Source organism: Delphinapterus leucas, chromosome 18 (genome assembly GCF_059928025.1).
Source record: "Delphinapterus leucas isolate spDelLeu-1000000601 "Yukka" chromosome 18, BTC_Dleu_Yukka2, whole genome shotgun sequence".
In the NCBI taxonomy this organism is placed as follows: domain Eukaryota; kingdom Metazoa; phylum Chordata; class Mammalia; order Artiodactyla; family Monodontidae; genus Delphinapterus; species Delphinapterus leucas.
Window position 1 is genome coordinate 69,706,583 of NC_143146.1, and position 15,241 is coordinate 69,721,823.

The window sequence follows — 15,241 nt, forward strand, 5'->3', positions numbered from 1 at the left end:
TTCCCTAATATTCTTCCTCCGTAGAGTCAGAAGCTTCTTCGTTCATGGTTCCCATAGTATAACTTCTGATGGAGTTCTTATCTTCTACTTCATTCTTTATTTACATATCTCTCTCCCTTTGTAGGCTCCTCAGAGACAGGGAAAACTCCATGTTTCTTTGTTTCCCTGGTGGTTACCATAGTTTCTCATAAGTGGTTGGTGTTCAAGCAATGTCTGTTGAATGAATGAACAACATTATACAGAATGTACAAGTGTATACAGAATACAGTCTTTCTGTATCTTTCTGAAAATATTATCTAGTTCGTGGTATACTATAATCACACACCTTTTGGGACAGAGTCTGGGTACCCATTTGTGTGTCTGGAATAATTTGACCATTAGAGTGTAATAGCATGTAGACTGTTTTAGGCTGTTTTAGTTTTTAGAAAAACTGTGTATGCCATCACCAGTAGACAAATGGTTAACCTACTAGTCCTATCTAAGCCCTACTAATTACACTTAGCTAGCTAAAAATTGAAACTGTCAATCAACTGTCTCTGTTTGGAGAGAGCCTTGATTTATCTGTGGCTAGATATGTTTTAAAAAGAACATATAGCCATCTTTTTGAAAAAGCAGTTTGGCCGCATTTATCAAAACCCTCTCATCCAGTAAATCCACTTCTAGGAAATTATCCTAAGGGAGTGGTTTAAAACAAACAAACAAAAAAGTAGATAAAGCCTTCTGAACAAAGATAGTTAACATGATATTATTCATAAATAATATGAAAAATGGCAAATAAGACACTGGCATTGTTTTAATAATCATAATAAAGTTTTTAATAATCAGGGGCTTGCCTGATCAATTATATATAATTGTATTGACCTCAATGCTGCCTTTTTTAGATTCTTTGCAAAGAACCAGGGTATACTTAAAGCAATCAAGTTTCAACTTCTTACCAGGCTTCCAATTTTACCATTCTTCCTTTCTTTAATTTAGAAAATGTTGAAAATAAGGTAACCTTTGAGGCCAAAGTTTTAAAACTCTCTAAGGAAACAATAATCTTAGCATTCGGAGAGGCCTAAAAAGCCTGTCTTATCCATTTTTATTAAAAAAAATAGACTGTGACTGACAGAGATGGAAATTCTAATGGTTGAACTTTTTTGTTCAACTGATTTTAAAAACAGTTAAGAAGGGAAAACTTGAATCTACGTGTTAAATGACTCTGAGGAAAACTATGTAAATTGTGGAAGCTTTTTATAATCCCTCATTTAATCTCCTTTTACAGGGAATAACTGGCAGAAGTAAAGCCATTTTATCATAATAGTTTCTGCAAGTTATATCAGGAAAAACCACAGGAATACTGGAAATAATCTTCTATCAAATCAGGGTCGTGTAGTCAGTTGAACACTGAGCTGAATTAGAAACACCACTCTCTGTTTTACAGCCTCACCAATAAATTGGTCAGGGGGCCTCACTGCTGAGATCTACCGTCCATCGCTTGCCTCTTTGTTCAAGAGGGAGGGTTTTCTTTTTTCATTTCTTGGGATAATCCTTGAAATGCATCCCCACTAATAATGCCACTCCCCTGGTAAAGAAGCCAGAGCAAAGGGCTGCTGGTGGGTGGAACGTTTCCTTAGTGGGCCTGGCCATCTTGTCTTAAAAGGGCAGAGAAGCATGTGACTTGTTTAAAGACATTTCTAAATGGTCCTGTTGGGCATACTGCCCAATAAGTAAGGCAAGTCCCTGCTTCAGAGCGCTCACTGTGTAAATGGTGAAGGAATGCCAGCTTCAAACATGAATACAAACACAGTAATACGTAGGCAAATAAATCCCCACACGGGCTGCAACCAAGCCCAGGAGTAATGTTAGAGCGTCAGGTCGGGGGTGGAGGGAGCCGAGGAAAGTGAAGTCCTGGGGGGTTTACCTTCCAGGAAATCTAAATCTTCATAATCAGGGAAGCTCCTTGAAGTGGCCTCCTTCCTAGTCAAGTTGTGAAAGAGTGAGGAGAAGCACCTTCCCGGGGCTGGCGTGGTAGTTTATGCCTTGGGAGTGGCTTCTACACATGGGGGTGAAGGTGGTGGGTTTTGTAGCCTGAGCTGAGCCGAGCTGGTTGTCTGAGCTAGAGGTGAATGAGAGAGCCAGCTGCTTGAATCCCCAGCCCAGGGAGCTCTGACAAGACGCCAAGGAAGGGCCTGAGTGCAGCCAGCAAACCAGAGGGGAGGGAGTTCAAGACGGGAGTACCCTTCCCCTTCAGCCTCTGCAGAGGGGCCTCCAGGAGACCCGTTACTAGTTCTCTACTCCCCACAAGAGAACAATGATTTAGAACAATCTCCTGAGAACTACTGTTCTTTCCACATGTGCTTATTATCCTGCATACTGGACCGTTTGTACTGGGCCTGGCCAGGGAGCAGCTATATACATTACAGACAGGCCTGGGGAGGAGAAACCCAGCAAGCAGATGAGATACCCTTGAATTAACCCTAAATTACTCCACGAACAGAAGTAACCCTTATGTAACATGGAGGCATTCTGACTGGTTTTCTTTGGGCCTTGCAAATACTTGAATAAAACCACAAAATGGTTAAACAACACTAGTGGGTACTCAGTTTAAATAAAAGCAGTTTGTTTTTAGCTGAGGATCAAACTCCAAATTAAGTGACCTCTCTGTGCCAGGCATTACAGCAGAGAGAAATAAGATATCCATAGGTTTAGAGTTTACTGTTAAAGTTTCCTACTTTATGATGGTTTAAGCTATAATTTTCTTTTTCTTTTCAGTCTCCCTGACATCCACTGATTTGGTATTGGTGTATTACTTCTATAAAGGATCTAAATGCCTATCTTACTACAATTCTCTTGTCTCAAAATCCACAGCTAGTGACATTGTGTATTTCATTTCAACAAACATTTATTGATAATCTACTACATGTGAGAAACTGTGAAAAGAAGACGGGCCTATAATGCCTGTTCGAGGATGTTATAGTCCCATCTTGGGGGCAGATATGGACACAACTGGAGGGAGAATGACTTTTATACTAATTAGAGTCATAAGGCAATGCACTATGGAGCACACGTTTAAATCTAATTGGAAGAATGGGAAAGCTTCGTGGACAATATGGCATTTGAGCATGGCCTCGAAACACCAATAGATGTTAGTTGAGGGCAAAGTAGGAAACATATTCAGAGACCAAAGGATATATGTCAGAAAACACGAAGACTTTAAAGTGCTGTATGTGTTCAAGAATGAATACAGGGTCCCCCAGCGTGCCCAGCATGACTAGACTTCAGGGTGTATGGGGAGACAGCTGCATCGGGAAATGGGGCTGGAAAGGCAGATTGGGGCTAGATCTTTGAAGGCTTTTAGATATTATTTCATAAACCATGCATGGCTATTAACAATTTATGAGGAGACTGGTGATTTTTAACTCGTAACTTAAGAGGAATGTTCTGGTAAAAGGGTAGATTGGAGAGGAAGCAATGATACCATGTATAGGTCCATCCACAACCCATATCCCTCCATTCAGTCAACAAATATTAATTGGGTACCTATTGTGCGGCAGGCCCAACTTTAGGCTATGGGGATACATCAATAAGAAAAACAGGAAAACAGAGTTCTTGCCCTCATGGAGTTTATGTTCTAGTGGAGAAGACATACAGCGAACAACATAAACAAACAATGTTTATTTTAGTGTCAACTGATAAGGAGAATGAATACAACAGGGTGAGATGGTATGAATGTGAACAAAAAGGGCTAAGTTTTGTGAAAAGGTGGCTGTGAAGGCCTCTTGAAGAAGTGACTTGAATGAAGACACGAAGGAAGGAGAGTGAAGGAGGGCATCTGTGGATTCTGAGGCAAGAGCATGTCAAATGGAGAAAACAGAAAAAGGCAGAGGCTCTGGTGCAGATGAGCCTGGGGTGCTTAAGAGTTGACTGTCTAGTTGAACCAGTGTTGGGCAGAAGAAGGAGGGTAAAGGGGAGATATTTCAACAAAAGCATCCGCCTGTGACTGGTGGGTTTGATTAATAAGGAGGAGGTCAAAGACAACTTGGCAGAGGGGGAGCGTGGGTTTACACCAAATGACTCAGGTCCAAATATTTGGTGTTAAGACAGCTTTGTAGGATGGTCTTGATGACCTCATCGAAGGAAGAGGTAAAATCAGCCAAGAGTGAGTAAATAGCATGGGATGAGGGCTGGGAACTGGTAATCAGTGGCAAAGTTTTGGACTAGCTGCTGAGAGGAACAGAAAAAGAACCTTAACTGGGTGTGAATATAAGGATTGATGAACAGTGTTTTTAGCTTAACTGTGGCTTGTTTGTCTGTTTGGCAAACATGTAGTAGCACTTACTGTGTGAGTAGCACTGTATTGAATGCTGAACATACGGAAGAGGAATGTGCTCACAGACAGAGAGGAAAGAGAATATTTCTAAATATATAAAATTTGTTCCTTTATCAGATTGGAGAGAATGAGATAGCATAATATTTAACTTCTCTCAACAAGCCCACTCACGATACAAACAAATTCTATTGGGCTGATTCTTAAGAGGTCCATATTAAAAAACAAAAAAACCAAAAAAACTTTCTGTCCCCTCTTCTATAGAGTTTATTCAATTAGACCCAAATAATTGTATTTTTCAATAATTAGCCCTGCCTAAATCTGTCTGTAAAACTGAGTTTCCAACCAATGTGCTTTGAGGTGCATCTCATGGGACATGGGTATGCTCTGAATGGGTTTAGGTCTGCTGAAGATACTAATCCCCCCAGCCCTTGGGCTGGCTGAGCAGGGCCTGGGGTAGCCAAAGGCCCCATCTGATAACCTTGGGCCTCCAGCAGCCTAGCCTGGTCGTTTATCCCAGTGTGCGGTACAAATGCAGCATGGGCCATGTTGTGCAAAAAAGGTTGGGAAGCATGCAATCAATGTGCCTGCCCCATACTCACATTCCCTAGCACAGTGGCCACACAGTCTTTTGAATGTATACGCCTATCAATAACAAGATTTTGAGCAGTATTTCCAATATAGCTCTCTGTATTTTCTGTATTTTGGGTGTTTTTTTGTTTTTTTTTTTTTTTGGCGGCACCGCTCAGCTTGCGGGATCTTCGTTCCCCGACAGGGAATTGAACTCAGAGCCATGGCGGTGAAAGCAGAGTCCTAACCACTGGACTGCCAGGGAGCTCCCTGTATTTTGTAAGTTATATACATGTTCCACTATCACTAACTATCTCAAGTCATAAAGGCCGAAGTTCATCAACAATTACATACATCTTCATTTCAAACAATCTTCCAGACAATTTTAATCATTCCAGCTGACTTCTTGTCTGGTCTGAACATATTTACATTGTCCTTACCTTGTAGATGTGACTGCTATAGCCCTAGTACTATAGTAGGGAAATTTCCCTAGTAGGGAAATTTCAGCATTGTTACCTTCTCGCTGACAACTTGTGCTGGTAATTAATGTCATCTTCTCTTCATGTTTTCTCTGCAAGAGTCTTTTTAAGTCACTTCTCCATTTTGTGAGGGTTAGTTTGGTTAAAAGTAAGCAATGTATTCCACATATTTTCTCAATCGGGTACATGTGTGCTGCAGTACATCGTGACACATGGCAGTACTGAAAATGTGCATGTACCTATAATGACCAGTGTCCCCCCATAATACTCTATGACCCCCACCCTCCCTCAGAAGCCACCAGCAGGCTTGCATCATAAGTGAGGGCACCTTGTATCAAATCCTGATATTGAATCCTGGCATAACAATTTATTTCTTAAAATATCTAAAAATACTTAAATAAAATATTTAAAAATAAACACAAATAGAAATTTCTAATGTATTCATCTGCCTCCTATTTTGGAGACCATTTCCCTTGTGCCCTGTAAATATTCATCACCCCTTTCCTTAGCCTAATGACAGAAGCTATTAGTTATTATGTGCTTCTCATCTGCCAACCACACTATAGATATCATCTCATTTCATCCTCACAGCCATCCTTTGAGGCAGGACTATTATCTCCATTTTACAGATGAAAAAACTGAGGTTTAGAGAGGTACAGTTAACTTGTCCAAGGGTCATTGCTTGTAAGAAATGGGCAGATTTGAAACATAAGATCTTTCCAATCTGAATTACTGCCTTCCTTCTCTTAGGGCTGGGGTAATTTGCAGTCTTGCGTCCAAAGAACTTAGTCCTAAAATATAATGAATTTGGAGTTCTCAAGACACTCTTTGGGGTAATACTGATGCGGGTGCTATGTGTCTGTTTCTCACCTTAAATTGTAGCACCATTATGCCTGGTTTGTATCCATGCCACAAATCTAGTTGCTATAGCATCCTTCATATTAGGAAAATATCTGTCAGCTCCAGGTGGCTGGAACACCAGACAGGCTTGCTGATAGTTTAGTGAATAGGAACAATGATTTGGCAAGTTATGGGGTAGTAAGCTGAGAGAAAAACAAAGTCTCCAGAGACGCTGAGGAAGTAGGCCAAAGATTTTCACATTGTATTTCCACCACTACACAACTTCAAGTTTAGTCAGCTGGGTTAGAGAGAGAGGCTAAATCTGCAAAGACGAAATTGGAGGCTACTGAAATAGCATTCCTTCCTGTGGGTTCATTTTTTGCCTTAGAATAAAATACGTTGCCCTGGTAAAATTAAGTTGCCATACCCAAAGTGGTGGCAGGGTTAGTCATTTTAATTGTTGGTCATTGATTTAAAGCATCTCCTTACTCATAATTCATTCTCTTTGAACATGATTATATCCAGATAATGTTCTCTTCCAGTAAGAAGGGAAGAACAAAGGAAAATAAATAAAACACAGTTTACTCGAATCTCATTAAAGTTCTTGCACAAGAAGTGAGGAAGCATGGGAAAATGTGAGTTCTTTTATAAAAACAAGTTTTTCCTTGAAGTCACTACAAGATTGCAGTTCACATAACATATTGGTATGTGTATACGTTTTTACAAGGGGGGCTATGTCACCAGAAAAATGTGAATCAAAGTTTCTGTGGTCATTTTTTTTAAATGACTAACAGCATATGTAATATCCTTTTTAAAAAGTAGTTTATCATTCATTTCTCATTTAAAAAAAAAAATCCATTTTCACTTTCTCCAAAGAAGCCCATATCTGGGAGTTGAGAACCATCTTTCTTTCTATCTTAATTCTTAACTATTTTGAATTTACCCAATATTCTGCCCCAAACTAACAAAGCATTATAGGTTTGAAAAGTTTTCTGCTAACAAGCATACGAACTATAATTTATAGTAAAGTAGCTTCATTCTATGTTATATCTTTAACGTGATGTTTAAGCACTTTTGAACCTAAAACAAATGCTCATTAACCTATTTTATGTATTCTTACCATAAAAGAATCTACATTTACAAGATACATAAATCGGGGGTGTTTTGTGTGTTAAGATTCAGTCAAAACACTTTTTTAAAGTGAAAAAGTTAGTCTCCTTAGTAAACTGGATTTCACAGCAGAATATTTCCAAAATGAAATATTAATTAACCTTCCATATTTAAGATTTATTTACGAAAGTTCATTTAACACACAATTTTAGGGTAATACTTAACATTGTTTTTTGACAATCCTGTTTTAAAAAGTGAAGTATATTTATGGTTCAAAAATCGTAAAATTTTAATTTATTTATTGATAGTTATCAGGTTATTAGGCATGGGCGGTGTTCATTGCCCTACTCCTGTCGCTTTTCTGCTGAGTTGAGTCTGTTGACAACAGTCCAGATTGAGGCGAGAAAGACCAGAAAGCGTGTTTCTGTGCTCTTGCTTCTACCCAGGAAGAATTCTTTCTTTCTTTTTCCCTACATAAGTGAAAATAAGCTCTAACAATCCTTGAGGTCTCTGGGATAATTCTGGACTGGTAACTAATTGAAAAAAAGAAAAAAAATGAAAACCTTGGCTTTAGAGAAACTTTTTTGCTTCAGCCCTGAGAAGGAAAAAAGCATAATCCTATCATACTTAGTTATCAGCACTATTAGAAATTCTGACTGGCTTGATAATTACCATGGAGCCGCAGAGCACTTAGCTGGTAGATAGCTAAATTTAATTAATAGTACAGATTGTTAGATAAACCTCCTCATTTATTTTACAGCTCTGTGTACTTTCTCTGTCCTGCCCACCAAGTTAGGGTCTTCTTTTTGGTTTCCTTGTTTGCCCGCTACAAGTTCTTACCTGGCAAGAACACTGCAGCAGGACCACTTAGAGCAGCCTGGCACCCTGAAAAGGTACAAGGCTTCAGGCTCAGAGGGATCTGGATTTGAATCTCGACACTGTCACTGGCTAGGTGCATGCTTTTCTATTGCTCATCCCCAAAGTGGTGATGGTGATGTCTGTCTCAGAGAGTCAGGTTGGTGTGAGATCATACCTGAAAAACCTGCTTCTGTGCTTTCTGTGGGTGTATGTCCTGTAAAAATACTGTCATTATGATGCCCTCATTTTTTCTGCACCTCACCTTTTCCTAAGCTCCTAGAGACTTCACTCTGCCAGGAACCCTACTGTCTCCACCTAGAACTTTCCACAGGGAGTCAAGACCTTTAGAAAAATATTGTGTGATCCATCAACTTTTCTCCTTCTTATCACTGACAACCCGCTCTTTCATCAGTTTAAGTGCTGCCACCTCTTTTTCTGCTCCTGAGATTCTCTGTTGCAACGGTAACGTATGTATTTAACGGCTGATGAAGGTATGAATAAGTAAATGGGAAAATTATGTGAGTAAATTTTTTCTTTCGTTTGGTTGCTTTTTTTATTTATAATTTAAACCCTACCTTCTTCCAAAAGGATTTGGAAGAGCTTTGCTGTTTGTATCACTTATTCCCATTTAGTTATGAATGAGGACTAGAATTGGAGCAGAAACTGTGGTTTGCCTTATAGCATCCCCACCGTGTGGCCTTGACACCTTATTTAACCTCTCTGAGCATTAGTTTCTTCCTGCGTAAGATGGGGATGATCATACCACTTTAGAGGCTGTTGTGAGGATTAAATGAGCTATCGTATATGCGAGCATAATGCATTTAGCATCAATACCTGGCACACAATATCAACAATAATAATGCAGACACCTTCTAGCAGAATATTTGAGCGGTATAAGAGAGAATTAAAACAAGAATTGAATGGAAGTTGTGGGCCCTCTAAACCTCCCTCATACAATTTATATCAGGGAGAACATTCATGAATATGCATTTTGAAAACTGCAGCACTCTAGTGACAATATTTGTTTCAAAGAAAATAAATTCCAATAACAAGTGTGCGTGATTTTTAAAAAATATAATTAGTTCTCATTTATTTATTTGTTTGTTTGTTTATTGGCTGCATTGGGTCTTCATTTCAGTGCACGGGCTTCTCACTGCAGTGGCTTCTCCTGTCGCGGAGCACAGGCTCTAGAGCACAGGCTCAGTAGTTGCGGCGCATAGGCTTAGTTGCTCTGCGGCACGTGGGATCCTTGCGGACCAGGGCTCGAACCCATGTCCCCTGCATTGACAGGCGGATTCCTAACCACTGCACCACCAGGGAAGCCCAAGTGTGCATGATTATAATGAACAAATTAAGGAATAATGGAAGCAAAGTTACCAATATACTGTCTTAGCGTCTAAGTAGCTTATTCCTTGTTTAGTAAATACTCCAATTATGGCAAATGTTTATCTCCAGTCAAACTACAAAATGCCTAAAGCCTTCACAGGCTCTAAATTTTTTTTTTCTTTTTTGGCCTTTCCAATAATAACCATCTAGTAAGTTGACAAAACAAGTTTCACCATAGCATTATGTGCCTGACACAGTGTCAGGTGCGGGGGGAACTGCTGAAAAGTCGAGAGACTCCAGTTCACAGATTCCTGTGACTCCATTTCAGAGAAAGCAGTTCAGGGCCACGTGCACCAAGGGCCAGACTGCCTGGGTGATTTGCAGGCTGAGTGCAGCATTTATCCAGACATTTTAATAACTGTCTGTCTTTAAAATAATAATAACTGACTGTCTTTAAAGATGCACTTTTATTCATCTCCCTGCAGTCAGAATCCTGTCTCTTTGTCTTTATTAGAATTGGATTACAAAATGGAGAGAGATCAGAAATGGTACATTTAAGAATAAAATTGAAAAAAAGGAACCAATTGGGGTTAATGTCCTGTACAAAGACGCAGCAGCTGAGGCTGTGGTTTCTCAGGAAGCTTCGCTTGCTATGTCAGAGACCACAGTATGAAATCGTACAGACCGTTTGTATTAGAGCTCGTCAACAATGCTTTCCTAGCAACAAAGTGTTAGACGGACCTTACCTTTCCTACAACGTTAATGTGGGTTTTCTTGGATTCACTTATCATGGGTGTGGCTATGGTCTACAATCATGTAGCCAGAACATAGGTATGGTTTATCTTCTCTGTAGTCCTGTGACATTGTTCCAAAGAGGCATTGATTTCAGATATTATCAGCATAATATTTCATCTTACGAATCATAGCATTTTAGAGCGCTAAAAAAGACCTCATTTTATTGGTGAGAAGATTGGATCAGGGAGGTTAAAGTGTTGTGCCCAAGTCACACAGCTAGCTGGTCACCTTGATCATTTTATTTGGCATCTCTAGACTCTCCTGTGGAGCAAAAACTTGTTCCATGAAAGTCTTTGATTTCTATAGGCTCTCTCTCTCTCTCTCTTTTTTTTTTTCCCCTAATTTCCTGAATATATACTTTTTTTCCAAAAAAAATTTAAAAGGCAATTTTTATAAACCCCCTGAAAACAATAGCTAGACTATGACTAAGCAAACAGTTTTTTCAAATTAAATTCAAGACCTTCAGAATTACGTTGCTTACCATCTAATAATCAGTGGTGAGCCAGTCAACAAAGCTTCCCAAAGAAAAGTACACTTAAAAAGTTGAAAATCATGTATATAGTTTGTTTTTTTTTAACGTGGCTTCATTTTAGTAACTATTTATGTCATAAGTTATTAAAATAAATTTCAAAATTCCAAGGTCTTTTTTTTTTTTTCCCCCGTACGTGGGCCTCTCACTGCTGTGGCCTCTCCCGTTGCGGAGCACAGGCTCCGGACACGCAGGCTCAGCGGCCATGGCTCACAGGCCCAGCTGCTCCGCGGCATGTGGGATCTCCCCAGACCAGGACACGAACCCGTGTCCCCTGCATCGGCAGGCGGACTCTCAACCACTGCGCCACCAGGGAAGCCCCCAAAGTCTTTTTGAGTATAATAATATATTGGAGTAACACTGTGTTTTTTTGTTTGTTTGTTTTGAATGCTTGGATTTTTTAAAAGAGTATGCTAGTTATATTGAGCACATTGAGAAATGAATGCAATATTGCAACTGCATCCTCTATTTTTGGTCTCTTATGGTGGTGGTGCTAAGAGCCACAGGCTTAAAAACATTTAGGGTTTTGCTCTTTTGCCCATCTCAGTAAATCTTTAAAATATTTGTTAAATAAAACAAGTTCAGGGCAAAATGAAGCCCAAACAGGCATCCCTTAGCCACAATGAACTTTAGCCAAATATTTACTCATAGGTGAAATGTGAACTTACTGGGTACCTAGTACAGTGAAAAGCTTGTTTTATCCCAGAGGGGGTTGGGAAGCTAAATTTTAAAATAACATAAATCTAGAGTTAGATTTGGCATCATCATTTTTGCAGTAGTATTTAAAGTGATTTACAGTGGGTTGAAGTTGAAAAAGAGGTGAGCCTTAAGGTGGTCATTTTAGTCAATGACCATCATTGAACTCCTGCTCGAAATCCAGAATACCGAAGACAGGACAAAAACAGGGAGCAAAGGGTGCAGAGAACCGTTCTACAGATGGGAGAGGAATTGAGCCAAGCAAAAAAAATTGTACTTAGATAAAATTGAGAACGATGTCAGCATTTCTGCCTTGAGAAATAGCTGTGAACTGGACACTATCCATAATAAGGGCACCAATATACAGTAGGAAAGACAAACAACAGGTTCTGTCCTTGTTAGAAGGAGGCTTGTATACAGCAGCCAGGTAATCAGATACCAGTGTCCTGGAGTACTAGTGCTAGACTGGCCATCCAGGTGCCAGCCAGAGGACTGTGTTTGTTTGGGTAATTTGAAAGGATGGCTTATAGCTGGAGTTCCTTCCTTTCTGTCTTCCTCCCTTCCTTCTTTTCTCCCTCCCTCCTCCCTTGCTTCTTTTTTTACAACTAAAAATCAGTTATATCTAGCCCTTAAATATTAGTGTTAAAAGTTAAAGCCACTTTGGAGATTCCAACCAAATTATAAATGTACCTGCTATCACCTCTTGTGAATATACTAAGGAATTTTTAAAATCTTGATTTGTAACTCTTCCTTATGATTTCTATGAGGCATCAAGCTATTTCTGATGTTAATTTTTATACAATAAAAAGAAAGGAAATGAAATATTTTTGAATGACAAAAAAGAAACATAAATACAAGGTGTGGAATCATTGACATCTCCTGGACAGACCCTAAGCCTCTGTCCTAGTATCTAGTCACAGTTAGTCTGAAAAGGAAACACCAAATGTTGCTTCATAGTCTTGAACCTAGAAATCAAGTTTAGCCTGAAAATAAATACAAATATGTAAGGGATTTATGGGTTTTGTTATTAAGGCAAAGGATCTTACCATGTGTCACTTTCACGGACTCACGGATTAGTCTGATGGGGGCAAGAAATTTCTTTATGGAGAGAATATGAAGCCAGGAAACCTTCCCACAGTCAGCATCCCCTCATTAAAGTCTGGATAACCCCAAACTGCTTTTTAAATGCATTTGATTCTCTAAAACTGATGAGCAGTGAAATAAATATGTTCAGTCAACTGAGATTGGGTTTATTTTCAGGGTGGGGGTGGGGGTAGGTCGAGGAGAAGGGTCAGAATTGAATCCTTTTCAAAAGAAACTGTTTAACAATCTACCTTAGTTTGTGGTACGTATTGAAAGTTGGATGCTTTCCATGAAAACAAAAATGGACATAAAAGACAAAAGAGGTTTTTTTTGTTTTTTTTTTTTTTGCGGTATGCGGGCCTCTCACTGTTGTGGCCTCTCCCGTTGCGGAGCACAGGCTCCGGACGCACAGGCTCAGCGGCCATGGCTCACAGGCCCAGCCGCTCCGCGGCATGTGGGATCTTCCCAGACCGGGGCACGAACGTGTGTCCCCTGCATCAGCAGGCAGACTCTCAACCACTGCGCCACCAGGGAAGCCCGACAAAAGAGTTTTTGAGTGATATTTAGAGTGAAGTTGATTATGTGTGTGTAGGAGCAAAGCATCCCCAGAAACTTTTCTCAGAATTAACTTTTTGTGTGCGTTTTGATTTTTCATGTGTATACTCTTATGACTCACTCAACATTCATTATTCCATAGACACTGGCCAGATACCTGCTCTTTTCCAGGCATAAGGGGATACTCTTTTCCAATCATGGGGGATTCAATGTCAAATAAGGCAGCGGTTCCTGTCCTCAAAGTGTTACAGTCTCAGCCAACTAAAATTATGTTTCCTGTTCACATTGAGGACACTCTGCACCAGACATAGACCAACTGAGGCTCTCCTGACTCAACATGAAGCTTCCAATGTCTCCTGGGCACTGGCATATCCACTGGTGGATGGAGAAGGACAGGGGGAGGTAGATCACATGGCAGGTCCACCCACGTGCCTTTGTCCAGACCTCCTTCACATGCCTACCTCCAAGGGAGGCTGGGAATCATCGTCCTCCCATGTGTTTGTTAAATACTTAGCTTATCTCTGCCGTGATATTTTTAAATTCTTAATTTAAAAAATCTTTATCATAGTAAAAATATCCTTTTAATAAAAAACTGACCTAGAAAGCTGACTCATATACTACGTCCAATGTATTAATATTAATGACAAATAAGGAGGTGGGTCTCAATAAAATAGATGCCTGTACAACCACTTATTTTTAAGCAGGTCTCAGATTTGCCCCATCAGACTTTTCATAGATGTGAGGTTGATGAATTTGCTTTTTACTTCTTTTACCCTCCATCCTTTCTGAAGTTGCACGTAAGCAGTAGAACGGTGAAGAATGGAATCAGGATTTTGGAGGTAAATCAAGCAGTAAAAAATGCACAACTCAGGTCATTACTGTGATAACGATCATTCATCTCCTAAAAAAACAAGAGTCGGCAGTGCTCAGCAACTCACTCTAATATGGATGGAGAGCGACTCCTCTGCCCTCTGCCTGCCTTCCAGGCAGCCCTCTCCCTCCCAGTCCTTCTCATTGCATGCCCCCAACCCCCACCCACCCCCCAGTTTGAGGCTGTTACAGAAGGGGAAGTTCAGCCACAAGTTTAAAGGACAGGAAGTGATTCATGATTCCCCCAAGGGTCAGGTGAGTGGGTAGTGAGGGAAGGCTGGGAGAGAGAATTCCAGATAGAAAAGTAGCCCAGATGGCAGAGTGACCAGGGCTGGAATTTTAGAAATGACAGTGACATCAGCATTAGGGATACTCCCCCACTTTCCCAGATGAGCATCTGGAAGCACTGCTGTGAATTGTTTCCCTTCTGTTTTCACAGCATGATTGGAAACAAAGAGGTATCAATATGAAGCCTAAAATGAATGATTGTAAATCCTTGGAGCAGAGTTTCATAGGATGTTTCTGGCAGAATTTATTGGTAATTTAGTGCTATCTGGGTTTTGCTAATAGAAACCATTATGCCAAAGAGAATTTTAAAACCTAGAATTCGGTAAACCTAAGAGGTATGGATTTGGTTTTGGTTTTGCTTTTTTTTTGCTGTTTGGGGACTATTAACTTCAAATTTGCTAATACCATTATTGTGTTATAAAATAAGTGACATTATGGAATATGTAATTGACAATATACTGTTTAGACTCTAAATAGAAACCACACTTGACAGAGAGGAGAGGAGAAGCATAGAACTTAAAGCAGTTATGAACATGAATCTGTTAGTACCTACAGGATATATGAGGGTACTTTTTGTACCAAGAAGGAGGAAGTCTTTTAGAAACATCATCTTTGCTACATGTTGTCAGCTGTGGAATGTTTTTAAACTGTATTTATGTTCTTTAAGGACAAATAAAAGATTTGGAAGTTTCAAGCAAAAGATTAACCATTGGAATTGTAACTCTTGCACTCTTCCTTCACGAGTAGAGAGTTCTGTTCGATACTAAAGGACTGTTGATAATGTGAGTAAGTGGGACATACTCCACCTTAAATTTTGTTCTGTTTAGGGGTTTGATTCATAAGAAGGAGTGTGATTCTTCCTGTTCCAAATGCAATCCTGTCTTCCCCTCACAGTACTTTGAGGCTGTGATGCAAATCCATGGTGTTCCTTTT

At 39.8% G+C, this 15,241-nt stretch overlaps 1 protein-coding gene across 4 annotated transcripts in view; it reads left to right on the forward strand.

Annotated features, from left to right (window-relative positions):
* STARD13 (StAR related lipid transfer domain containing 13) overlaps window positions 1-15,241 on the forward strand; it is a 295,675-nt gene that overhangs the window by 194,910 nt on the left and 85,524 nt on the right. The gene's annotated exons all lie outside the window — the stretch shown is intronic.